We start from the raw sequence: 25,797 nt of genomic DNA, 5'->3' as shown, positions 1-25,797 counted from the left end.
GCAACTCCTTGATCAAACCCATGTTCCAGTAATGAGTGGAGAACAGAATCCTTGCCTAACTCTGGGAAGTCACTGCATTCTTGGCTTCAACTCCATACCAGAGCCACTGGCCCTAAGACACCCCACACGCCTGAGATGTGAAGCCATGGAACTCAGGCCACAGCACACCCCATTCCCAGTGCTGGGCAGTGGAGAACAAGAACAATCTGTTTCTACAGGATGGAATCCTGAGGCCTAGAGAGCTACTTACTCCACATTGATTGTCCTGTTAATTAATCCCAAGCTGGCCCAGTGAACCCTAATAACACCCAGTGCCCTGACTAGGCTGCTTCGACCCATGACCCTGGCAGAGGCAGCCAATGCACCCTAGGGTCAGCTTCCTCAGGTATACCTGAACTATGTTGGCAATCACTTCTCCTAGACCCATGCGCCAGGCCCCAACACTCCCTGCATACTACCAGGAAGAGCGCAGGCGAAGGCCAGCGACACTAAATTCATTAGCAAGTTAGAAAAGGGAATTGGGTTTGGTGAGTGGGTTATTTCTGAAGACTCTTGGAAAAAGTAAGGCAAAGTTTTTTCAGGACGTAATAAAAACTCATTCAAAATTGGTGTCAGATCCTTAGGTCACCCAGTCTGATATTTCGTTCACCAAGATCACAAAGGCAGGTGTGAAGTACTGAATGTTCAGTCTCCAGGTAAGTGGAAGGCCTTCCTGCCACTTAAAGAGACCCCACTGATTCCATACTCCCCCCACCAAGCCCAAGCTGACCAGGGGGATGTAGCCAGTCTGAGCACACAGGAAATACTCTTCAGTCAGTCTTGTGTGAAGTTTGGTGAGAAAGCCCTATCTATCCCCAGCTAATGCCCCTCTGTCCCAAGGACCCACAGTGGCTTGGTCTTGTTACTCCCAAGTAGGGACTCAAGCTGCTTCCGCCCCAAGGAATAAAGTCCCCCAAGAGACAGAAAAATCCACTAGGGAGAGAGAACTACTTCTGCAGTTAAACAATATTCCTAGGCCGTGGCTGGTTGGCTCAGTGGTAGAGCATCGGCATGGCGTGCAGGAGTCCTGGGTTCGATTCCCGACCAGGGCACACAGGAGAAGTGCCCATCTGCTTCTCCACCCCTCCCCCTCTCCTTCCTCTCTGTCTCTCTCTTCCCCTCCCGCAGCCAAGGCTCCACTGGAGCAAAGTTAGCCCGGGCGCTGAGGATGGCTCCATGGCCTCTGCCTCAGGCACTAGAATGGCTCTGGTTGCAACAGAGCTACGCCCCAGATGGGCAGAGCATTGCCCCCTGGTGGGCGTGCGGGTGGATCCTGGTGGGGCGCATGCGGGAGTCTGACTGCTCCCCGTTTCCAACTTCAGAAAAATACCAAAAAAACCCAAAACAATATTCCTAAATATGTTCAAATCCTGTGGGGCCTAGGTAACCCAGGATGGCTCAGCTGAGCTGCTCTCAGGCTCTGTGGGAGAATGGAAAAAAGATTAGGCTTACTGACTTCAATTATACATCCCTTCCAGAGTCTTCTCCAGCCACTTGCCTTTACTAGGCACGTGCACGTGTCCCCAGTATACATATAGGGCCTGGCATCTAAACGGCTCCCAATGAAAACCAATTCCTTGCAAAGATGCCAGCCTCTTCCTCCCACCCCTAAATTCTGAAACTTGCACCAGCCGCCCCGACCTAAGCTCCTGACCCAAATTCAGCTCTGGAAACACTCAAGTCACCACGCTGCACCTCCCTAAGAAACAGTTGTAAAATGTGAGCACAGCAAAAAGAGCCATGGTCCTAATGCCCTCTGTTTGCAGATAGGGAACTAAGGCCCCCAAAACGGAAGGAGCTTCCCCAGGAAGAGCCAGGATGGGAGCTAGAAGTCTCAACTCCCTTTGTCCAGTGCTCCAACAGCTCACCATAAACCTCGTGTCCACTGGTGGGAGAAAGGGTCCCAAACCTTCCTGGGGCAATTCTAGGGCACGTCCCTGGTGTTTCCTGGTGAGCAAGGTTACTGACAGGCAGGGGTTCTCAGGGAGGGGGGAAGATGTGGGGTAGGGTGGGCCTTACATGGAAACCCCATCCTACGTGGGGAGGAAGGTGGCAGACAAAGGCTGTCCATTGGTCATTCTTTCTCCTTGACTACGCAAGTCAGGAGCTAATGGGAATCTGGAAAAGGAAACAAGCTGCTGTCTCCCACAGGGCAGGAGGCAGCACCAACTCTAGTTTCAGAGTCCAAGGGTTTCACACCCCCACATGCACCTGTAGTATTAGATGCAGCGCCCCAGAATCCCCATGGGGCGGGGGCGCACTGGCAGACTTCCCATGATCCTGTACCTGCACAGCCCACTCACAATATTTACTTAATATTGAGAGTGGTGGGAAGAAGGGACCTAAACTCTGCAGCTAATGCAGGACGACAGGAAACAAGGGACTGGCTGGGGAGAGGTGGCTGGGCTGAGCATTCATGAATGGGGTGGTGGGAGCGGAGAGAACAGCTTCCCGGTAGAGTGGGCAGGCTGACCACTAATTAACCTGAGATTCTGTCTCTCTGTGTTTCACCTTTCAAGTGTGTGACACCCCTTTACTCAAACTCTTGATTCTGAAAGGACAGCCCATCCCTAAGCACACAGACTTTGTTATGTGATGTACTTGGGTCAGAGTTCCTGCACCTTGTGCCCCTTGTAATTTCAGTCTCCTCATCTGTAAAACTGAAGTCTTAATTATTGGATAGGGCTCCTGCAACAGTTATATGAACAGAGAAGAGTGTGATTGTCCAGCACAGAGACTCAATACAGCTGACCTCAAATAATGCAGGGGTTTGGGGTACCCAGCTCTACACAGTGGAAACTCCACACATGGCTTGACACCCCCAAAACTTAGTCATCCTTCAGTATCCACGGGGTATTGTTTGGTTCCAGAACCGCGCCCCCCCCCCCCCCCCCGGTAAAATCCATGGCTGCACCAGTCCCTTATATGAAACAGCACAGATCGATGCATAGTCAACCCTATCCACCTGCAGATTTAAACAGTGCAGGTATTTGGGGGGAGGAGGCACATGTAAGTCAATCCATATAGTTCAAACCTCCATTGTTCAAAGGTCAACTGTAAATGTGAAATATTACAATTAAAATACACAAAGAAGTTTAGCATTTCTAAGCAATCCCTATCCTCATCAGGAAAGAGCATTAAATAATCTCTCAACATGAAAAGACCACAGCATGTGGGGAAAAACTCTTGGGGATCAACTAGCTGAATTCACTGATCTGATGACAAATGAGTCCCCTCTGAAGCCTGGCTCTCACCTGACACTGCCCTCCAGAGACAGGCTGGGCTCCAGGGCAAGTCTCCTCAGGAAGAGGAGAGAAAGGGGGGGGGGGTACCGCAGGCCCCCAGGGCCGCCTTGGCTGAACCCTCTGCCATGCTAGAGGAACGGAGAGCCGAGAGAAGGCCCGAGGTCCCCGTCAGAGGACATGCAGTCACCCAATGATCTGCTCAGCATGGACCAGGAAGAGCCGGGCCTCAAGTCATCTTCTCCAGCTACAAAGGGACTAAACCCCAAAACATGTAACAAAGCTAGATAACAAGACAGACTGTCTTCATGTTGTCTTGTTCCAGAAAGATCCCTAAGGTTGCCAACCTGAAATAAAAACCACCCAGAGGGGCCAGAGCTAGGAAGTCTAAGAAGCAAGAATTTGGTCAACCAAGAAAAAACAAATGCAGGTCTTAGGGGGAGAGGCACACAGGGAGCCAGACTCATCGATGAGGCCGTAGTAAGAACTGGCTGGAGGGAGAAGCTGGAACTGAAGCTGAGGGCCCAACGTGGGTCACAGGTCGAGGGGGTTAGGAGGGAGAAAGCCTGCAGGACTGAGTGGGGCCCGGGAGGACTACTCAATTTCAGCCCTTACTGCCAGTACAAGGAGCAATGCCAAATGTTTATTTGGGGGCTGGCATCATCTCCCGGAGATTGGCATTTGAAAAGACTTAAGTTTGCCCTGATTGCAAAGAAATTCTACCTTAGGGAACAAGTAGTTTGTTAGGCTTTGCTTGAGTTCACACTCAGCCCTCTGCTGCTCCATCCCCAGCCTGGCTGGCCTTCAGTCAACCTCCTTGGAGGGAGCCCTGGGAGCCCTCTTAGATCCCCTGGGAAGTGCCCGGTCAGGCCAGGCTAGGCTAGGCACTCTCACAGCCTTCCTGTAAGGGTAACCACCAGTTATCTACCTAGCCCCCACCCTGCCCTGTGCTCCGTGAGGGCAGAAACCAGGCTGTGTTCACAAGAGTACTCCTAGTGTCTAGCTCAGGGCCAGGCAACACAGCTGACGGCTGTTTAATGATGACAAATTCACACACCCATCCCCTGATATTACACCAGAGAAGAAAAGAGGCTTTGCTTTCCCAGTGCCAATTCCTCAGGCTCTGGCCTCAATCCTTCTTCCGCCAGCCCTCCTCCGCCATGCTGTCTCCTAGAGGAACCCAGGCACAGCCCAGCCCTGCCTTAGCTCAGAGCAGACAGATCACCGATTATCAGTGCTGGGTCCCAGTCCAGACTCCACTCATCAGTTCTATCACCTTGGGGACACTACCTATCACTCTCCCTGAGCCTCACCTTCTTCTTTGTCTTCTGTGTGTGTGTGTGTGTGTGTGTGTGGTTTCAGAAGTTTTAAAAATTATTTAAAAAATTTTTAATTTGTGTTAACATGGTTCCCCAAAACATGGACTGTTTCACGAATCTGAGTGTCACCCTCGCGCAGGGTCATGCTAATCTCTGTATCGTTCCAATTTCAGTGTATGTGCTGCCGAAGCGAGCATGAGCCTCATGTTAAACTGAACCAAAGGTGGTAATATTAGGTCTAGAGGTATGAGAGAGAGCAGGATCTCAACCAGAGATGCCTCATTACAGCAGGAGAGATGCTAGCTAGCAACAAGCTGTGGTGGTGATACCATTAGCAAGTGCAGATAATATGTAGTGAGTGCTTACCAAATGCCACCACTGTTCTAGCACTGAGTTAGTTCCTCTAATTGGTCTCATTTTACAAACAAGAAAACCAAGACATATGGTGTAGGGTTTGTTGTGGGGTGTTTTTTTTTGCCAAGATCACAGCCAGCAAGCAGAACAGAATCTGAAGCCAAGCGGTAGGACTCTAAAACCTGTGCTCTTGATGGATAGAAGGGTCCAAGTTACGTCCTCAGAGTGGCCAACAGGTCAGGCACTCAACGGCAAGGTTGCAGGGGTATCACTCTACACACTGGGGAAAACCAGGCCCAAGTGCAGAGCAATGTAAGGTCACAGAATGCTAGCAACCTGACAATCCTTTTCTCCCCTACCCAAAGCAAGGACGAGAGAAACTGCCACAAAGCATAACCAGCTGCAGTCTCTACCTCTGGCACCACAGGAGACCTGGGAGGAACAAGGCATTTGCTTCCAGCCCACCTGACATGACTCTGCCCCCACCCGCTGCCTGAGCTGCAGCCTAGGCCCAGACTGTGGAAGGCAGGGGAACCATCGAAGGAGAGGGTGAGGCAGGCAGGAAAGGGAATCTGGGTTACATCACCAACCCACCAGTGATCGTCCATTCCAGGACGTCCTGGGGCAGAGTCTGAAAAGCCAGGTGTACTCTCAGCCCTCACCCAGCCCGCTGATGGGGTGGAGTCACAAGAGCCTGGAGCCCACAGGCCTCTGTCCCACCCCCACTGAACACTGTACTACAGAGTGAAACAAGCCGGGTAACCCTCCTCACCTTGTTTGCCAGTTCTCCCACTGCAGTTGCTGAGGCCTCTTTGCCCAGCCCCCCCCTGCGCCCAAATTTCTCCAGACCTGCAGATGAAACCTAGGAGGGGGCGGAAGGGTGGCCTTGGGGAGGGGTGGGCAGAGAGGGAGAGAAGCCTTCAGAAGGTCAGAACATCTATCTTGAGGCTCCACTCAAAGGCCCAGCAGCCAGCCCAGGAGTGCAGTCCACGCCCCTAGGCTTGGGAGGAGGGGCACGGGCAGGGCTCCTGTCACATGATGCCGCCCAACATCAACTATCTTTAGCTCGTGGTGACTCAAGCAGCCTGGTGTCCATGCTCTCCCTGCAGACATGGACCCTGCTGCCCTCCGAAGGCTGTGGCCGCCCTTATTGCTGGTACTAGTCTCTTAAATCCTGCCCAAAAGCTAAGTGTCACCACAGATGAAATATATCGGCAGCCAGTGAAGTCCTTGGCCTCCAAGTGCCAGCTCCATAACCCAGACTGTCTGAAACAGCATGTTTAGTTCTATTTAGAAGAGTAATAATAATAAGCAACTTTACTAGGTGCTGAAGGTGCCAAAAACTTGTCTATGTTCCTTCTTATTTTTTTTGTATTTTTCTGAAGTTGGAAACGGGGAGAGACAGTCAGACAGACTCCCGCATGCACCGACCGGGATCCACCCGGCACGCCCACCAGGGGGCGATGCTCTGCCCCTCCGGGGCATCGCTCTGTTGCGACCAGAGCCACTCTAGTGCCTGGGGCAGAGGCCAAGGAGCCATCCCCAGGGCCCGGGCCATCTTTGCTCCAATGGAGCCTCAGCTGCAGGAGGGGAAGAGAGACAGAGAGGAAGGAGAGGAGGAAGGGTGGAGAAGCAGATGGGCGCTTCTCCTGTGTGCCCTGGCCGGGAATCGAACCCGGGAGTTCTACAAGCCAGGCCGACGCTCTACCACTGAGCCAACCGGCCAGGGCGTCTATGTTCCTTTCTATGTGTGAGTTCACATAATTACCTCAAAACATCATATTCCAGTTGTTCAGAAAGTGAAACTAAGGGAAGGGACTTGCCCAAAGCCACACAGTATACATTCCATGTGACATTACTCACAAATCTCAACATAAATTCTTCCAAAGACGACTGCCCCATAGAAGTGCTACCTAGCCCTGGCCGGTTGGCTCAGCGGTAGAGCGTCGGCCTAGCGTGCGGAGGACCCGGGTTCGATTCCCGGCCAGGGCACACAGGAGAAGCGCCCATTTGCTTCTCCACCCCTCCGCCGCACTTTCCTCTCTGTCTCTCCCTTCCCCTCCCGCAGCCAAGGCTCCATTGGAGCAAAGATGGCCCGGGCGCTGGGGATGGCTCTGTGGCCTCTGCCCCAGGCGCTAGAGTGGCTCTGGTCGCAATATGGTGACGCCCAGGATGGGCAGAGCATCGCCCCCTGGTGGGCAGAGCGTCGCCCCATGGTGGGCGTGCTGGGTGGATCCCGGTCGGGCGCATGCGGGAGTCTGTCTGACTGTCTCTCCCCGTTTCCAGCTTCAGAAAAATGAAAAAAAAAAAAAAAAAAAAAAAAGAAGTGCTACCTAATTAGTAACTAGGAATCAAGGTCTAATCCAGCCCATACTCTGGGGTCTTCTGAGCACTGACCCCTCACTGAAACAGTTGGCACAGTATGTCCTTGCAAGGAGCCAGAGTGCTTTACATGCAGTAGCTCCATTACTGCTCAGGTCCACTCTAGGAGGTAGGTGTGATGAGGAAACAGAATGAGGAGGTACCTAAGGTCACCAGGCTAGTAGGCAGCAGAGCTGGCATTAGAAAGCCAGGCTGAGCCTAAGCCCAACCCAGGCCTGACCAGTCTGCACCATGCCTTAGGTAGAGAATGGCAGGAAGCTCCACAGGGAAGGACCTTTTCCATCTTGCCCACTGGTCCCTGGAACCCAGTCCTGCATGGCAGGCTCATAGTAAACACTTAATGAAGTAATTTACACAGACATGGAGCTTCTCAAAGAACTTCCAGAAAATTCTCTCCTGGGAGGAGAAGTTCGTTACCCCCTTGCTTTCTAACTGAACAGCACAGCAGCGACAACCCCCTTGGAGCCACCTATGATCTGCGCTCCTCAGAGCTGGAAGCAGTGTGCTGCAATCCCAACACCAGGGGGCAGCTCTGGGAAGCAGCGGCCGGAGGTGTGCAGCAGGCAGAACTGCGCAGGGACTCCCCAGAGCGCAGGGACTTGACTTAAGCCTCCAGGCCGGGGCTGAGGGGGCAACACCCACTCAAGATCAGTGGAGTCTCAAACACAGGCTTAGTGTTGCTGGAGCTTCTGAGTTTCCAAGAAAAGTAGAAAAAAAAAAAAAAGGTACGTATCAAAGAGAAATCTCCTGCTTTCTAGATGCTGTTAATCAGCTTAGATGTAAAAAGCCCCCTAACACACCATATCCAGCCTGTGGGCTCTCCCAGGCCTGCAGGGCGGGCAGCCAGCGGTGGCCGGCATAGATTTCCAGAGCAACCCCTCTCAGGAAGGTAACAAAGCACATGCAAGGCTCTGCAGCCCAGCTGACCCCACTGTCATGACGTGGGAGGCTGCTGACATTAAAACTGGTCTTCCGCTGTCCTTAGTGGTCACCCACCAGCCTCAGGTAATGCTAACTCTTTTTTTTTTTTTTTTTTTTTTTACAGAGGCAGAGATAGACAGGAACAGACAGACAGGAACGGAGAGAGATGAGAAGCATCAATCATCAGTTTCTCGTTGCACGTTGCGACTTCTTAGTTGTTCATTGATTGCTTTCTCACATGTGCCTTGACCATAGGCCTTCAGCAGACCGAGTAACCCCCTGCTGGAGCCAGCGACCTTGGGTCCAAGCTGGTGAGCTCTTTGCTCAAGCCAGATGAGCCCGTGCTCAAGCTGGCGACCTCGGGGTCTCGAATCTGGGGTCCTTCCGCATCCCAGTCCAACGCTCTATCCACTGCGCCACCACCTGGTCAGGCGCTAACTCATTTTTATTGTCTTAAATGTAGGGTATTCTCTGCTGGAAGAGGCTTCTGAATCCCTAGGAAATTACTTTGGATTATTATTATACTTTTGCACAGAAAAACTGAGGCCCAGGAGGCACCAGGCTGGGCCTGAAACGGCCTGTGAATGGCTGTGGAGCTTGCGCTTAACGCCGGGGTCCTGCGCCCAGACCCAGGCTCTCACCTCTGACAGGAAAGCCCACTCGCCCTCAACAAACATTTTCTGTGCACCACCATACCCACACGCTCTGGGGGGGGGGGGCAGGGCCCCCGGGGAACCAAGCAGAAAGAGCCAGCTGACTTCTCCCAGGGAAGTGGGATACTCTGGATGAAGCAACATGCAAGAGGGCCCCGCCACCTCCCCAAACTTGCCTTCTTCAATGTCTCTAGGGAAGCCCGAACCTCAGTCGTCTCTCCTCCACAGAAATGGAAGGGTTTGCTGGTGCCCCAGAAGCAGATGGGGAGCTAGAGTCCCCCCAGGCTGACCTTGCGCCAACCTCTGAGGCCCCTTCAGCACCACATGCTCTGTCTCAACTGGGAAAGAGCAGAGACCTGGGACATCACGGATGTGAAGACAGGAAATGCTCTATCTGCAGCTCAGAGGTCTTCGAGGCACCAGCAGGTACCCTATACCAGTGGTCCCCAACCCCCGGGCCGCAAACCCGTATCAGTCCATGGGCCATTTGGTACCGGTCCGCAGAGAAAGAATAAATAACTTACATTATTTGTTTTATTTATATTTAAGTCTGAACAATGTTTTATTTTTAAAAATGACCAGACTCCCTCTGTTACATCCATCTAAGACTCACTCTTGACGCTTGTCTCGTAAGTTCAACAATTATATTTAAAAATACCACAGTTTTCACGCCGGTTGCATAATTTTATTTTGTGCATTTATCTGTCCCACCCTAAAGGCCGGTCCATAAAAATATTTTGACATTAAACCGGTCCGTGGCCCAAAAAAGGTTGGGGACCACTGCCCTATACCACCCCTCCCCCCTTTACCAAATGTAGAGGGGGCCTGACCCCTGCCCAAAAACCCACCCCACCACTAAATTATGAGGCTGCTGGGCTAAGGGTGTGACAGGGCAGTTTAACAGCAGGTACTTCAGGGTCCACTCAAGGAACTTCTAAACATCAGCTGCCATCAAATAAGTAACTTAACAGGCCGGGTAAAATGGTCAAATGGGACCAATCTCTCATTCAGCCTGGAATGTGATAGATATTAACTGGGCCACACAAGATAAGGGCCAGGAAGCAGGTGCATGAGGAAGCAGGACGGCACCTTACACAGAAGCTCTCAGAAGAGTCAAGACTTAACCTCTGGTTTTCTGAAACTATGAAAGGGGTTCAGGACAGCTGCTAACTCACAGGATTTAAGCAGTTTAAATGAGGTCACAGTTAAACAGAACTGGTATATTAATGCACAATAGTATTGTTTTGGTTTCCTTGAGGCAATTCTTTTTTTATAAAATATTTTAATTGATTTTTATTTCTTTTAGAATGAGAGGAAGCCAGTGGGGGGGGGGGGGGAGAAAAGGAGAAAGGGAGAGGAAAAGAGAGAGAAACATCGATTTGTTGTCCCATTTATTTATGCATTCATTCATTGGTTGATGTGTGGCAGAGACAGGGAGAGTCAGAGAGAGGGAAAGACAGACAGGAAAGGAGAGAGATGAGAAACATCAGTTCTTCGTTGCGGTTCCTTAGATGTTCATTGATTGCTTTCTCATATGTGCCTTGACCAGGGGGCTACAGTAAACCAAGTGACCCCTTGCTCGAGCCAGCGACCTTGGGCTCAAGCTGGTGAGCTTGGGGTCTCGAACCTGGGTCCTCCACATCCCAGTCCAACGCTTTATCCACTGCACCACCGCCTGGTCAGGCTCATTGGTTGATTCTTATATGTACCCTGACTGGGGATCAAACCTGCAACCTTGGCATATCAAAGGGTGCTCTAACCAACTGAACTACCTGGCCAGGGTGAGGTAATTCTTGAACTTGTGCTAAAAAAATTTTAAAAAGGAGAACTACAGTTGTAGCAAATAATTTAGGACACCTACTTAAATATGAATTTCAGATACACGGCAAGTAATTTCTTAAAAATCAGTATGTTGCAGCTCTAGTCAGTGGCTCAATGGATAAAGTCGGCCCTGCGTTATGGGCATCTCAGGTTTGATTCCTGGTCAGGGCACACGAGAAGCGGCCACCTGCTTCTCCCAGCACTGTTCTCTCCTTCCCCTCACACACAGCCAGTCACTTGATTGGTTCCAGCGTGGTCCTGGGTCATTGTTAGCTCCGTTGGAGCACATCAGCCTCACGTGCTAAAAATAGCCCCATACTCAAGCATTGGCCACAGACAGGGTTGCCAGGTGGATCCTTGTTAGGGCACATATGGGAGTCTGCCTACCTCCCCTCCTCTCACCTTAAAAAAAAGTATGTCCCATGAAATATTTTAGATACCTTACACTAAAATATTATTCAGTTTATCTGAACCTCAAATGTAACTGGGCATCCTGCATTATTTGCTAAATCTGGCTACCATAGGAAGGAAGGACCATTGCCCTAAGTTCCCTGACAGTGGGGTAGTGAGCAGAGCTCAGGACTAGGAGTCAAAGATGGACTGCCAGTCAGTCCTGGTGCAGAACCCACAGTCCCTGCTGTGGGGCCGGGCAAAAATTACCACCTGGATGTGTCTGGTTTGTCCATTGAGAGGCCTGTGGTGGGGTGAGGGGAACATGTCATCTGCAGCCCTACCAGTCCTAAAACCCTTTGAATTTAACCCTTAGTTGCTCAAGGATCACCTGAACCACAACTTCAGATGAAGCCAGCTTTCTAGGCTGCACTTCCCACATCAGTTGTGGATACATGGGTTCTTGTTTTAATATTTTTCTTTATTTTATACTATGTCCTTTTGCATTACATATTTACTAGTTTCTTGAAAAGAAGAATAAATGGCAGAGCTGTACCAATGGAAATGGAACTTTCCCCACTTTATCTCCCACTCAGCTACAGTGCCTGTGCAGAAGCCGATATGAAAACCCTCACTTCACAACTGTGAACACTGGGACCAGTGAGCTAGCAGGCTTGCATTACCACTTCTGTAATCTAAGGACACTTGGGCAGGGGTGGCAGCCTTGGTTAAAATGCAGACTCCTGCTGTCACCCAAGCTCCAGAAATCATGTTGGAGAGGGGGCAGAGTTAGGGCGTCTGCAGCTTTAACAAGTTTCCTGTGCAATGCTGATGCCAACCGATGTTTGAGAACTAAGCTGCCAATGAGTGACATCAATAGGAAGGGACCTGGTCTCCAAGCCCCCGTAGTCCAGGGTCTTACACTTGAAAACAGGAATTAACAGGCTCCCAAGAGAAGGAGGCAGCACGCTTTATTCACATTCATTCTCTCTCTCTCCCTCTCCCTCTCTCTCACACACACACAAACCAACTAGGAGGATGCATGAGGAGCATATCCCCTCCGCTCACCCACTAGTCCAATCTCCAGCCTCAAGAACCAAGACTGCTCAGGTCAAGAAGCCACGAGCTGAGTGTCTTGACAGACGTGAGGTCACAAACAATCAGTCTGGGCTGGGCTCAGGGTCTAGTTTCACAACAAGCTCCAAACTGCAGCAGTGCCAGAGAGAGAAGAATGAAGGCTCTGAAGAGAACTGTCTGCCTCCTCCTTACAGCCAAAGAGCCTCCACTCTGACCCTAGGCCTTTTTGCTCACCCAATGCTCTGAGGTCTGTGTCCTAAGCATTTATGTCAGGTCTTCTGCTGTGGGCCTTTTGTGCATTACGCTTTTTAATCCTCACAAAAGCTATCTCATGTATAGAGGAGACTCAGAGACTGAGTAGCCAATAGTCACATAGCAAGGTGTCTAACCCCATGGATCTGAAATTCCAGGCTACCCTGGGCCTTTCTCAGCTCTGCAGAAGACAAACACTGGGCTTTAAGTCCCCAAAGGGCTCTAGCTCATGCCTGTAGGCCCTACAGAGGACTGAGGCCACTGGCACCAGAACCCACTTCTCTGAGCCTAATATAGCTCACCTGCCAGCTGGGGATAATGCCACTCAGCAAAGGGGAAGAAGGGCAAAGCAGAGCCAGGAACCAAAGCACTGTATATTGCACAAAGCTCTAGGGCCACCTGCAACCGAAAGGGCTGGGCCCCAGCCAGCACCAAGCCCAGAACAGTGCTTCCTCCAGGTCAGAAAGGAGAGGATGAGAGAAAGTGCAGAGCCTATATATAGGACAAAGGACAGGCAGGAGAGGGGGACAGGAGGTAAAAAAGCAGGGTTTTGTATAGGCCCTGCCCTGGGGGCATAAGGGAGAGCTGAACAGAGAATAAATCATCCATCCAAGTAAATTACCTTTCCTCCCCCTTGGTAATCAGGGCTAATCAGCTCTAAGGTACTCCTCACCAACCATGGCACCCAAGTCAAAATAAAGTTTGAGGCAGGGAGGGTAGACACAGCTCTCCCTGTATTAGTGTAGCACTGACACCCAGTGAGCTCCCTGAGTTGTCCCCAGAAAAGGAAGGGACCTGTTTCTGAGACCCCAGCCCTGAGGTCCTGCCGCCCTATCAGGAAACCTGACCAGGGCAAGCGTGGCTATTGAGGAGTGTGTGTGTCAGCCACTGCAGAAATAATGGTGAACATGACAGTCCCTTTCCTCTGAGCATTCAGTTTAGATAAGGGCTTTAATGTTCAATTCCACCTATGACTGGATGATCCTGACTGGGATCAATTAGCAGTGTCAACTGTGGGAAAAAGGGACACAGCTATGAATGTATTTATATTTCTAGTTTGGTAATGGCTGAAAATACTCTTCATCTCAACAACTGTTTAGCCATACTGTGCACTGTGGATACAGAAAGTGGCTAAGACTGCCAAGGGTCCAGTCGTGCAAGTAACAGCTGCTGCAAGAACTAATATGGCTGGTGTTGGGTTCAATGCTCGTTCTCTCCAGAGGCCACTGTCCTCACTTCAGGCCAGTCCTGCAACCCTTTGGCCTAAGCTCTCCTGGAGGGATGATGGCAAGGCCCACGAAGAATAAAATGCAGAAACATAAGGAAGAATTATGGAACAGGTGCTTCTGTGGAAAGAGCACGGGGCTGAGAGTCAGGAAAACTGTCCACTTTCCCAAGGTCAGCCTGGGTCACCCGACTGCACCACCAGCAGCTGGCTGGTGCAGTGGTTAAGGCCGGGACCTGGAGTCCAGGATCTGCTACTTCTACCTTGGTGATCTGGGTTTCTGTAAATAAGACTCTTCCTAAGCTAATGGAACTGTGAGGACTAATGGAATTGGTATTTGGAAAGTGCCTAGCACATAGTAAGCACTCAATATTCATGAGCTATTATTTTGGAACTTTATAAATGTCTCTTAACATCTGATTACGACCACTAACCCCTTTTCCCACGCCACCCCAAGCCCAGTGGTGAACCCCCTATCTGGTACCTAGTTTCAGATGTCTACTTAGTGCCCCCCCCCCCCCCATCCACTTGAAGAGCTCATCAAGACAGAGTAGTAGAATGATGGGCCTGTTTTCAGGAAATTCAGAGCATTTTCTGGATAGTATCTCCTCCATTTGGGCGCTGGCCTTCTCAGGGTATGTCAATGGCAGGTCCAGTGTGTGTGTGGGGGGGTGGGGGGGGGTGGGGGCTGAAGGCTGTGTCTGGAGGACCATGAGCGACAGTACCAGCGCTCGTTCTGCCGGGCCACATCCTCATCAAATCCCCCCTCCAGCAGCACCACCCATCCAAACGGACTCCTGTTCCTCTCTCCCTGAAGAAACAAGGCAGAATGAAGCGAGACTGAGCACGGGCATCATTATCCCCTTGGTGACTCCTAGGGGACTGGCCAAGAGACCTCAGTTTCCTATAAAATGAGAAGCAACCAGATGGCTTCCAAAGCCCCTTTGATTCTGGCCTTCCTCAAATCTAGGCTCTCCAAAGAGCTGCCACCTCAGAGGAGCAATGCCGGTCAGGAGGAGGGACCAAGAAGGCCTGGAATGGCAGAGAATATCTTAGAGCAGCTACAGGCCAAGCCACAGCCAATGGGAACTTTAACAGCCTTTCCACTCCCAGCCAGCAGCCTGGCATTCCCAGGCTGCCAATGTCCTCACACCCCTTTCCCTCAGCAAGAGGGCCTCCTATTCAATGGACAAACTGCTGTGCCCACAGCTCTCCAGGAAAAAGGCCAACAGAGTCAGATATCTTTTTTTTTTAAGTTTATGGAGCTACTATTGAGCCATTAGAATGATCTGTGGCTGTGATCTGTCATTGTGCTAAATGGTTCCCTTGCAATATCTTCCTTAACAGGAAGGCTGATGCTTACCTTCTTACTTTCCTGACTTTCCCCCTTATTAATTGTGCTCTGAAAGGGGGGAGGGGAGAACTGGCTCTGCCCATATTAACCCTGGTCAGGTCCCTTAATCTTCACAAGCCTATGGAGAAGGAATTTCTCCACAAAATGGAGAGAGACTACTGCTACCTATGTTAAGAGCACTAGTGAGATGAATAAAAAAGTGCTTTGTAAACTCTTCTGAAGTTCTGAGGGCTATCCCAAAAGCAGTACCAACCCTTTCAATCCAAGGGCTTGGTGCATAAGACTAAACCCGAGAAATCAAAGGATGGTGGCATAGAATCCTCCGGTCTCTCAGGCACCATCTTGGACACGTGCCCCACCTCAGGGCAAGAGTGCAAAAACCAAGTCACCTTCTGGTTCTCTGGATCAGGCCCCTCCCAGGCTGTGGAGACTGTGCTGCTGGGTGCTGCAGTGACTGGGCAAAGACCACCCACCCTCCCTGGATCCTCCCAGTCTTCAAAATCACAACCACCAGTAATTGGTCCCCTTTACCTGAAAGCAAATTCAAGGTCAGCTGCTCACCCAGCCCTCAGAGGAGGAGCCCGGGGTGGCCAGCAGCAAGCTGGTGATACACCTAGAAGGCAACTCCAGTTTACCAGTGACTGTCCTAGTTTCTCAAGCTGAGAAACTAAGGCACAGATCTAGGTGTGGAGGGAAAGAAAAAAGAAAATAAAACCAGGCTCCCACACATCTCAGACCTGCTAAGAGGAGGTTCTTGCCATTAAACTGGCCCGGTGTGAAGCGCATGTATCCATGCACCAGGGGGCAGAACTGTTTGACAAATCATCAATTATTTAGAGATTTCTAAGTCCCGACCTTACACAGGCCAGCCTGTGCCCCTTTCTGCTCCCACTCTGGCCGAGGCTGGTCTTTTCCCACTGCTGGCTAGCCCCCATCAGGGATGTCTGGTGGACTTAGGGGCACCCCAGGACAAACTCTTGTGGAGGCCTTTGCCCACCTCTACTGGCTGCCTCTTTGCACCCTGGCTACTTGCAAACCCAAGAGTAAGCTCTTGGATGGCAGCTAAGTGTGGTGATAAGAGCACCCAACTGGACATTGGGAGTGCTTGTGTTTTTTAATTATATACTCATTCATTTTTGTGTTTTTCTGAAGTGATAAGCAGGGAGGCAGATAGACTCCCACATGCGCCAGACCAGGATCCACCCTGCATGCCCACCAGGGGGCAATGCTCTGCCCATCTGGGGCATTGCTCCCTTGTGACCAGAGCCATTCTAGCGCCTGAGGCGGAGGCCATGGAGCTGTCCTCAGTGCCCGGGCCAACTTTGCTCCAATGGAGCCTTGGATGAGGGAGGGGAAGAGATAGAGAAAGGAGAGGGGGAAGGGCGGAGAAGCAGATGGGCGCTTCTCCCGTGTGCCCTGGCCGGGAATCAAACCCGGAACTCCTGCACACGCCGGGCCGACACTCTACCGCTGAGCCAACTGGCCAGGGCTGGGAGTGATTGTGTTGTGTTTTTTTACAGAGACAGAGAGAAAGTCAGAGAGAGGGATAGATAGGGACAGACAGACAGGAACGAAGAGAAATGAGAAGCATCAATCATCAGCTTTTTGTTGTGACACCTTAGTTCAGGCGTCCCCAAACTGCGGCCCCCTCAGGCCATTTATCCGAACCCTGGCGCACTTCCGGAACGGGCACCTCTCTCATTGGTGGTCAGTGAGAGGAGCACTGTATGTGGCGGCCCTCCAACGGTCTGAGGAACAGTGAACTGGCCCCCTGTGTAAAAAGTTTGGGGACCCCTGCCTTAGTTGTTCATTGATTGCTTTCTCATATGTGCCTTGACCATGGGCCTTCAGCAGACCGAGTAACCCTTTGCTCAAACCAGATGAGCCCGCGCTCAAGCTGGAGACCTCATGGTCTCGAACCTGGGTCTTCTGCATCCCAATCCGATGCTCTATCCATTGCACCACCACCTGGTCAGGAGGGAGTGCTTGTGTTTTAAAACACCACATCCTCCTGATCGCTGGTGGCTGGTGGAAAGTGCATTGACCTGGGATGTTGAGGTTTCAGGTTTGAAGCCCTGAGGTCCCTGGCTTGTGCAGGCTCATCCAGCTTGAGTGCAGTCTCATCAGCTTGAGCCCTGGTTTAAAGCCCAAAATCATTGGCTTGGCTGGAGCCCCCCTTACCCCTGGGTCAAGTAATGTATAAGCAATCAATGAACTATCAAAGCACCACAACTATGAGGTGATGGCTTCTCATCTCTCCTCCTTCCTGTCTCTCTCAAACAAATACTCCGCATCCCTGTATGGCGGCCTCAGTCAGCATCTTTTGTTATGTGGGCCTGCTTCCCTCAGCAAAGCGGTGTGGGGGCACATGCACATGCCACATGTGAATTCTGGACTGGGCTCAGGGGTCTCAGATCAACACCAGAAGCCTGCAGAGGGAGTGCAGGTGTGGCGGCCTCAGGCAGCAGAGCTGGGGTGGGTGTGCCTGCAGGGCCAGCTCCATAACCTTTCTCAGGGAGGCTCTACCTTCCTCACCAAGACTTAAAGCTTACAAGATAAGCGCCCTTGACTACTATGTTTCTAAGTAGGAGGAAAAATACAGCTCACAAAATATAACCCCACATTTTAAAAACACGTGTTTGTGTATATATATTTTATGTATGTGTGTCTATACACACATACCAAAAAAAAAAAAAAAAAATCCAGAAATGTGCCAATACAGTAGTCACTAGCACATGCGGATACTGAGCACTTGTAATGTGGCCAGTCCAAGTGGAAAAGTGATTTAAGCATAAAAGGCACACTAGATTTTAAAGACATTGTAAAAAATATAAAATATTTCACTAGTAATTTTTATGTTTATATGCTGAAACAATATCTTAAGTTATTTAAGTTGATTTCACCAGTCTTTACTTCTTAAAATATGGCCACTAGAAAATTTAAAATTATGTATGTGGCTTCACCTGTATTTCTTTTTTTATTCTTAGAAAGAAAAGGAGAGAAAGGGAAAGGCAAGGAAGAGAAAGAGAATGGGAGTGACATCGATTTGTTGTTACACTTATCCATGCTGTCACTGGCTGATTCTTATATGTGCCCTGACCAGGCATCACACCCCACAACCTTGGCATGCTAAGGTGACGTTCTAATCAAGTGAGCTATCCAGCCAGGGCTATGTGGCTCCCACTGTGTTTCTATTTGGCAGCACTGGTCTAAAAAGGTATGGATGCTTCACGGTAGTTATGGTAGTTAGTGGGACAGATTATAAAAGGATTTGTTTTCTCTTTGCTAAAGCATTTGGACATTTTTCTACAATAAATTAGTGTCAAGTTACAAAGATTTCTCCCTTGAAACAAGTTAAAAGGTCCAACACACAATAGTGTCTCCCATCCCCCCAGAGACACCCCTTAACCCTGGCACTGGCTCCGAGGCCACGCCTGAGAAAGCACAAGGTCAGCATGGCCCTTTCCAGCAGGCTGCACATGGCCTGACAGAGTGGAAGAGGAACATTTCTGGGGGAAGAGGCCAGGGCTCCCAGGAGGAACAGGAGTTCCAGGGCCTGGCTCACAGCTCACACCCACTCAGAGTGGCTAAATTTCTGCTGAAGATCTGTGTGGGTCCTCTCCCAGGAAGTTTCCCGGTTGGGGTACGTCGCATACTTCTGAGGTCGAGAATGGAAGCCAGACAACAGGTAAGGCCGGAACTCTAGGTCAGTCTCCTATTGGCTGGAATCCCAACTACTTACTAACTACTGCACAGCTCTGAGAAGTTTACTGAACTGTTTTTCCATCTGTAAATAGAGGATCATAACTGTAGCTAGATCCCATAGGGGTGTTGTGAAAACAAATCAAGGTAATGAATAAGGTGTGTGTGGCTTGGATGTTTGATAATCACATGAGAAGCGGAGGGTCTGACAGTCTGGCCTGGCTCCCTGGGGTATCTGTCCTCAACAAGGCAAGTTACCCTGAGGTAGATAGAGTCTAGGCCACCCGGCTAAGCCAGGGACACGATAATAGTACATTAGCAATGGATGAGCAACTACACTCATGAGCACGGGATCCAACTCCTTCATCAAGTTGTGAAAAATGAAGGTCCAGCAGGAGAAATGAGAGCGGGGCTGAACTCAGAACTTAGACCCCGACCTAGACTTTCAGCTCAGGCAGCTTGCTCTGGCCACCACGCTCCCCTGACCACCCTAAAGATCTCACCTGATATAAAAAAGCCCCTGCAGTTTGACAAGAAGTCAGAACTATGACACAGAAAAGGCCAAGTCAGGTTCATGTCCCATTCCCAGGCTACACCACCCAGCCCCAGCTCCTGCTGGTGCCCCACACTATTCACCCTCACCCTCACTCCACCTCCATGCTGGGTCCTGGAGCCTGGGACAGGCCAGACAAAGCTAGTCTCAGGCCACCCTCTGATTAATGGACACACTACAACAAATTTAGCTTTTGGACAGTTTAAGAAGAGAGGAGGAAGTAAGAAACAGCAATCAGAAAACTTCCTTTTAAGTGGTCTCGTCTCAGGGGAAAAAAGCTTAAAAAAATGTATATATCAGACCCAAGTCACTATGCCAGTGGTTCTCAAAATGTGCGCCCCAGAAGATTTCCAGGTGCACCCTATGGTATTCCAGAGAAACATGTGCCTGTTGGGTTTTTGGAGTTTAGATTTTTGGGGAACAGAGGTGTGCGTAATTGGCTGTAAGCTGACACCCAACCCCCCACCTCACTTGCCTGATTAGGTTGCAAAAGGCTGTTAAGCTGTGGTGCTGGATTGTTTACACTACCCCCCATGTTCCCCAGAAAGACTAGAGGTGAGTTTCTTCTATCCTTTGTTTGGTGTAAAGTTAAGATGATATGTATGGCGGGGGTTTTCTGCACTCAACACAATAAAGAGTAAAAAGAGAGGAATTCTTCAATGTATTGACGAGGAAATGAGAGTTTGCCTTTCAAATATATGCCCCAAAATTGAAGAAATCGCTAGGACACATCAGGCTCATGTTTTTCATAAACACCGGAATGAAAAAACACATTGGTGCTGGGACCTGCCGAATTTACTAAATCTTACCAAGAATGTATCTATATATATAAAACAGTAACTTTTTTGTCATTTTATTTTTTAACCCCATTTTTACGAATCCTAAAAAGCATAACAAAAAATATAACAAAAATGTTTTTTAACATCAGTAAGTTTTTGTCGTATTTATTTCATTTAATTACCATAACAGTACACTTGGACTTCATATACTCGGAAGCCACCATGCTAGAGAGAGACTCCAGCTCTGGCTGAACTCAGCCTTTCCACCGTCCCTGGTGAGTGAAACTGCAGTGGGCTCTCCAGACCTTCACCACTGCCACCGAGACAAGAATCACTTGGCTGAGCCTTGTCCTTGGTCAAACACTGACCCACAAATCAGTGAATAAAATGATTGTACTAAGTTTCGGGGTGATTTGTCTAGCAGTGATTACTAGAACTACCTTGCTGGTTTACTGTGTCTCCCGTTAGAATGGAAACTATCAGGGCGGTCCCTTCAGTCTTGTTCCCATCAGAATTCCATGGTCTAACAGTAGGTTACTCCAATGTGTGAGATAAATTATTCTCACTTCGGTGGCAACGAAATTGGCTTCTTTCAGAAACTAAGGTTAGGCTCAAGTCCTGGTGCTTCTCTAGATGAGCCTGAGGACTCTGGATACTCAGTTCCTAGAGATGGGCCAGCTTCCCTTCTGAGACAGCTGATACTTCTTCGACCCTGGCCTCCTCCAGACCTAGGTTCTAACCCTCAGGGCCAGAAGAGGGGTGGTCCTCAGCAACCACCCAATCCAAACAGGTACAGGATATATCAGAATCTTCTCAATAAGATTCCTGCCATCACTGTCTCCACACTGCTAAGGGTACTCCCAACTTTCTGGGGCAGCCCACCTTAGCCCAGCATTTTCCAGAAGCCTAGGTGAGAATGCCCCATTCCTAGGTAGAAGAATCCCACAACGATGGCCAAGCTCTCGGGGATGACACTCTAAAGCCAGTCCAGCCTGACCAGGCGGTACAATGGATAGAGCATCGGACTGGGATGAGGAAGGACTCAGGTTCGAGACCCAGAGGTTGCTAGCTTGAGCGCGGGCTCATCTGGTTTGATCAAAAGCTCACCAGCTTGGCCTGACCTGTGGTGGCACAGTGGCTAAAGCGTCAACCTGGAAATGCTGAGGTTGCCGGTTCGAAACCCTGGGCTTGCCTGGTCAAGGCACATATGGGAGTTGATGCTTCCTTCTCCTCCCCCTTCTCTCCCTCTCTTTTCTCTCTCTCTCCTTTCTAAAATGAATAAATAAAATAAAAAATAAAAAAATGAAAAGTTATTAAAAAAATGTTCCTAAAAAATGTTTAAAAAAGCTCACCAGCTTGAACCCAAGGTCGCTGGCTCGAGCAAGGGGTTGCTCGATCCACTGAAGGCCCACGGTCAAGGCACACATGAGAAAGCAATCAATGAACAACTAAGGTGTAGCAACGAAAAACTGATGATTGATGCTTCTCATCTCTCTCCATTCCTGTCTGTCTATCCCTCTTTCTGTCTCTGTAAAATAAATAAATAAGTAAATAAATAAATAAATAAATAAAGCCAGTCCGATCAGGTGGGGGAAATAATCTCGTTAGATTAAATCTTTCTCACCAACTGCAGTCTTGATCTCCATTTTAACCCGAAAAGACCTTAACAGGTGATTGACCTTCTGGCTCAATCACCTTTATTTTCAGTAGGGGGAAAGGAAGTCCAAGATGTTTCAGTAAGTTGCCCAAGGTGTCATAGCAAGTGAGCCAAACAGCTGGGACTAGAAGGCTAGTTTCCAATTCTCCTGTCCAAATTCCCTCCTCTATCCCTACAGGGCTCACACCAACAATTGTGAGGATCAGCCCTTCTTTGGAGAAGCCTCTCTCCAGTGCCTGTGGTCCCCAAAGAGAATTTAATGCTCCAGTAAGTTCCACTGCCCAAAAAGCAGAACCATAATGAGCAAGGTCCCTAGCCAGGATCTTTTTCCCCTCTTAACTCAAGACACAAGAACATCTGCCTTAGCTGGGCTCATTACCTAACAGGGTATTTGAGCTGAAAGGGACCTTAGGGACTGAAATCAAAGATGCTGTACCCCTTTTATAGATGGGTAAAGGGAGCAAAGGCTCATCAGGACCTAACATAACCCAGTGTCCCTGGCAGCCCATCCCTTAGCTCTCAAGACTGCTTTTCACTGCTACTCTGGGGCCTCAGACCACAATGCCCAGAGGTGGCCTGTCCCATCACACTCATTCTCCCCTCTAGGGACTGCGATTCCTGCCCTAGGTCCCTCTCCTGTCAAACTCTTTTCCCCCAGAATACGCTCCTCAGCTTCCAGGGTGGACAGACACTGTCCTCTCTCCTTTGTACAATAAAACATACAAAGTCTGAGCAACTAAGGGCTCATGCTGGCATCCTCGTCTAAAGGGAGGCTACATTCTATCATTGGACAGAGGCTCTGTGAGGCCAGGTCTTCTTTTTCCCCTCCATAACAGTTTTGTTAATCTAGTTCACATACTGTGCTACACAATGCAGCCTGACCAGGAGGTGACACAGTGGATAGAGCACCAGCCTAGGACACTAAGGACCTAGGTTTGAAACTCCAAGGTTGCCAGCTTGAGCATGGGCTCACCAGCTTGACTGCGAGCTCACAGACATGACCCCGTGGGTTGCTGGCTTGAGCCCAAGGTCGCTGGCTTGAGTAAGGGGTCACTGGCTCGGCCGGAGCCCCCTGGTTAAGGAATGTATGGGAAAGCAATCAATGAACAACTAAGGTGCCACAACAAAGAATTGATGCTTCTCATCTCTTTCCCTTCCTGTCTGTCTGCCCCTCTCTCTTTTTCTCTCATTAAAAAAAATAATAAAAAATTAAGTATACAATTCAATGTGTTTTTTTTGGGGGGTATATACTTACAATCTGTTTTTTTAAGGAGAAGTTGCAAATCTCTAGGTTTCCAGATAAATATTCTTTTAAAAAAATATATAGGTAATTACTTTAAATTGTTTTTAATGCAAGGCCAAAAACTCAGCAGGCTGGACTAGATCTTAGGAGATGAAGTAGAATAAATGCCCATTTGTGATTTCTAGGACATTAAGTCCAATCATGGCAGTAATGTGTCTTATTTACCCAAATTCTGATAATTCAGTATCTTCTTTCTTTCCTTTCCTCCCTCCTTTTTTTTTTTTTTTTAGAGAAAGAAGGAGGCTGACCTGTGGTGGTACAGTGGATAAAGCAAGCAACCTAGAATGACATGGAACACTGAGGTCACCAGTTCAAAACTCTGGGATTGCCCAGTCAAGGAACATATGGGAGCTGATGCTTTCTGCTCCTTCCTCCTCTTCTCTCTCTAAAATGAACCAAGTCTTAGAGAGAGAGAGAAAGAGATAGTGGGGGAGAGGAAGAGATGGGGAGAGAAAGAAGAAGGGATAGAGAGACAGAAGCATCAACTTTTTGTTCCACTTAGTTGTGCATCCATGGACTGCTTCTCGTTCATGTTCTGACCAGGGATCAAACTGGAGACCTCAGCACTCTGGGTTGTCACTATCCACTGCGCTACCCAAATGGCCAGGCTCAGTATTTTCTGAATGAACAAATCTAGTACTTTGCAAATATGCAGCTGCAGGGCCTTATAGCAAATTTCCAGCCAAACGGTTTAAATATTATCACCACGTCAAGCTCAGTACCTCCTGTGGCAGCTGAATACATGTGGGCACTGTTGAAAGTTACTACTTGACCAGAGCCAAAATCTACCAACCCTCTAGCTACATAAAGCAGGTCTACTCAAACACTTTATTTCAGAACAACCAGCATTTCTAGGCATCCCAAGCTTCAATTCTCTGGACAAAATAACCCTAGGTCCTTCAACCATCCCCTCCCCCTCCTCACAGAAAGGTGCATGCGTCCCAGGGCTGCCTTCTCTGTGTGCTCCTTACTTCCCGTCTCTCTCCCACACTCCCTGGAAGCAGCACCCAGTCTCTCACACCCAGCCTCACTCTCACAGTGTCTAAGTTCTCAGTGCCACCCTCTCCACTTGGCTCTACTTCAGGCAAAACCCAAATCAGGCTATTCTACCCACATAACTGGTCTCTTAGCCTCATAAAGTTGTTAATATATAATACATACAGAACAGGAAACAGGTAAAGAGGAGCCCCCCACCCCCCCACCCCCTCACCCCCGCTCCAAATAAAACACCGAGCCCACCTCACACTGACATGTCTTCTCCAGGGCATTCCAAAGCACAACGTGGGCTTCTCACTGCAGGACTTTACCCCTCAAGTAATTCTTACTCCCCTCCACTATGCAGCTGTATGACAGCCCAAGGCAGGGTTGGAAGAGCTGAGTCTGAGAAGTAGCATGGCTGCCTTCTGGGGCAGGCTCAGGACCAGACAGAGGGGTCAGGGGCAGAGGACCTAGGAAGACAGGAAAGCTGACAGTGGTGCCTGACCTCTGTTAGCAAAAGAAGAACCATCAACAGTTAATTACCACTTATTATTTATTTTTTGCCAGACTCTGGCTGAGTACTTAACTCACTCACCTAGCTCACTTTCAACAATGATGCCAGTATGTGGCACTCTACATATAACTCCATTTACTGAAGCCCACCTGTCCAAGGGCACTCAATCGGTAAGTGGCTGGGTTAACGCAAACTGGTTGGCTGACTCCGAAGTTCACACTCAACCACCCCATTCTATTTCTTCCTCCAGAGGTGGAGTAAAAATAGGACTGGATAGGAGCCAAAAAGACTTGGGTTCAAGTCTCAGCCTTGCTTTGAACTGACTTATTTTGAGCAACTCCTATTTCCTTTCTAGGCCTTTCATACCTAAACTATGAGGAGTTTAGAGTTAATGACTGCCAGGGTCCCCTCCAGCTCTATATTCCTTCCTCTGAAAGGAGGTTAAGGAAATCTAAGCCCCCTGAGGGCACAGCAGTGTGGACCAAGTTAACAACTTGACACGGGGCTGCAGAAGCCTGACTCTATAGCTCTGCATTCCCAGGAACTCACTACAACAGCCGACCTATGGGCAAATGCAAACCCACTGTTCTCAGCACAAGTGCAGAACATCTGAATTCAACCTACGGGTGGCACCCCTGAGAAGAACACCTTGTACCCATGGCTACCCGTACAACCTACAGAGCCAAGCTGCAGAGTGGGCTCGTGGCAAGCAGCCTAAACGTGGGCCTAGGAGTCCATGGTGCCTCCCAATGGAGGAGACGACTGCCACCTGGAAGCCTGTCCCCTGCCACCACTTACTTCCAGAGCCACCTCCTCTTACTGTCTAGACAGCTGCAGCAGGGACAAGCAGGCTGGTGGCTCTAAGCTCAAGTATGAGCTCAGCCTAGGCCAGTCCTTCAGCAATTGTGCTTCCAGCCAGCAACCAAGGTACCTTACAGCTAACCTGCCCCTCTGAGAAGTCAGAGAAATCCCTAGCCCTAACGGATGATAATTGCCCGAAACCTACAATTCAGGATTGACTTGGAAGCCTGTTCCCTTTTGTAACCTGGGAACACTGTCCCAAAGGACAGAACACCCCAAACCATCTGTTCTTTTGTTTTTTTCAATCGAATTTACTGAGGTGACAATGGCTAATAAAATTATATAGGTTTCAGGTGTACAATTCTGTAATACATCATATGTATACTGTATTTGTCCACCCCAAGTCAAGTCTCCTTCCATCACCATATCTTCTTCCACCTCCCCCCACTCCCGTTTCCAAACCATTTATTCTTTTTTTATT

The 25,797-nt window shown here is 49.5% G+C and overlaps 1 protein-coding gene and 1 non-coding gene across 4 annotated transcripts in view; both read right to left on the bottom strand.

Annotated features, from left to right (window-relative positions):
- Window positions 1-25,797, bottom strand: part of LARP1 (La ribonucleoprotein 1, translational regulator) — a 90,177-nt gene that overhangs the window by 25,377 nt on the left and 39,003 nt on the right. The window contains exon 1 of one of the 3 annotated variants that reach the window (XM_066343821.1): window positions 5,727-5,747. The exons of the other annotated variants lie outside the window; for them this stretch is intronic. The gene's annotated coding sequence lies outside the window, so the exon portion shown is untranslated. Of the gene's footprint in view, window positions 1-5,726; window positions 5,748-25,797 lie in introns of those variants that run through there. 3 annotated transcript variants of the gene reach the window in all.
- On the bottom strand, window positions 4,695-4,797 carry LOC136377828 (U6 spliceosomal RNA). The gene has a single exon (XR_010746452.1). It is a non-coding gene; the product is annotated as a U6 spliceosomal RNA (small nuclear RNA).

This window comes from Saccopteryx leptura, chromosome 6, assembly GCF_036850995.1.
Source record: "Saccopteryx leptura isolate mSacLep1 chromosome 6, mSacLep1_pri_phased_curated, whole genome shotgun sequence".
Classification (NCBI taxonomy): Eukaryota; Metazoa; Chordata; class Mammalia; order Chiroptera; family Emballonuridae; genus Saccopteryx; species Saccopteryx leptura.
This window is presented reverse-complemented; position numbering and strand designations above follow the sequence as displayed.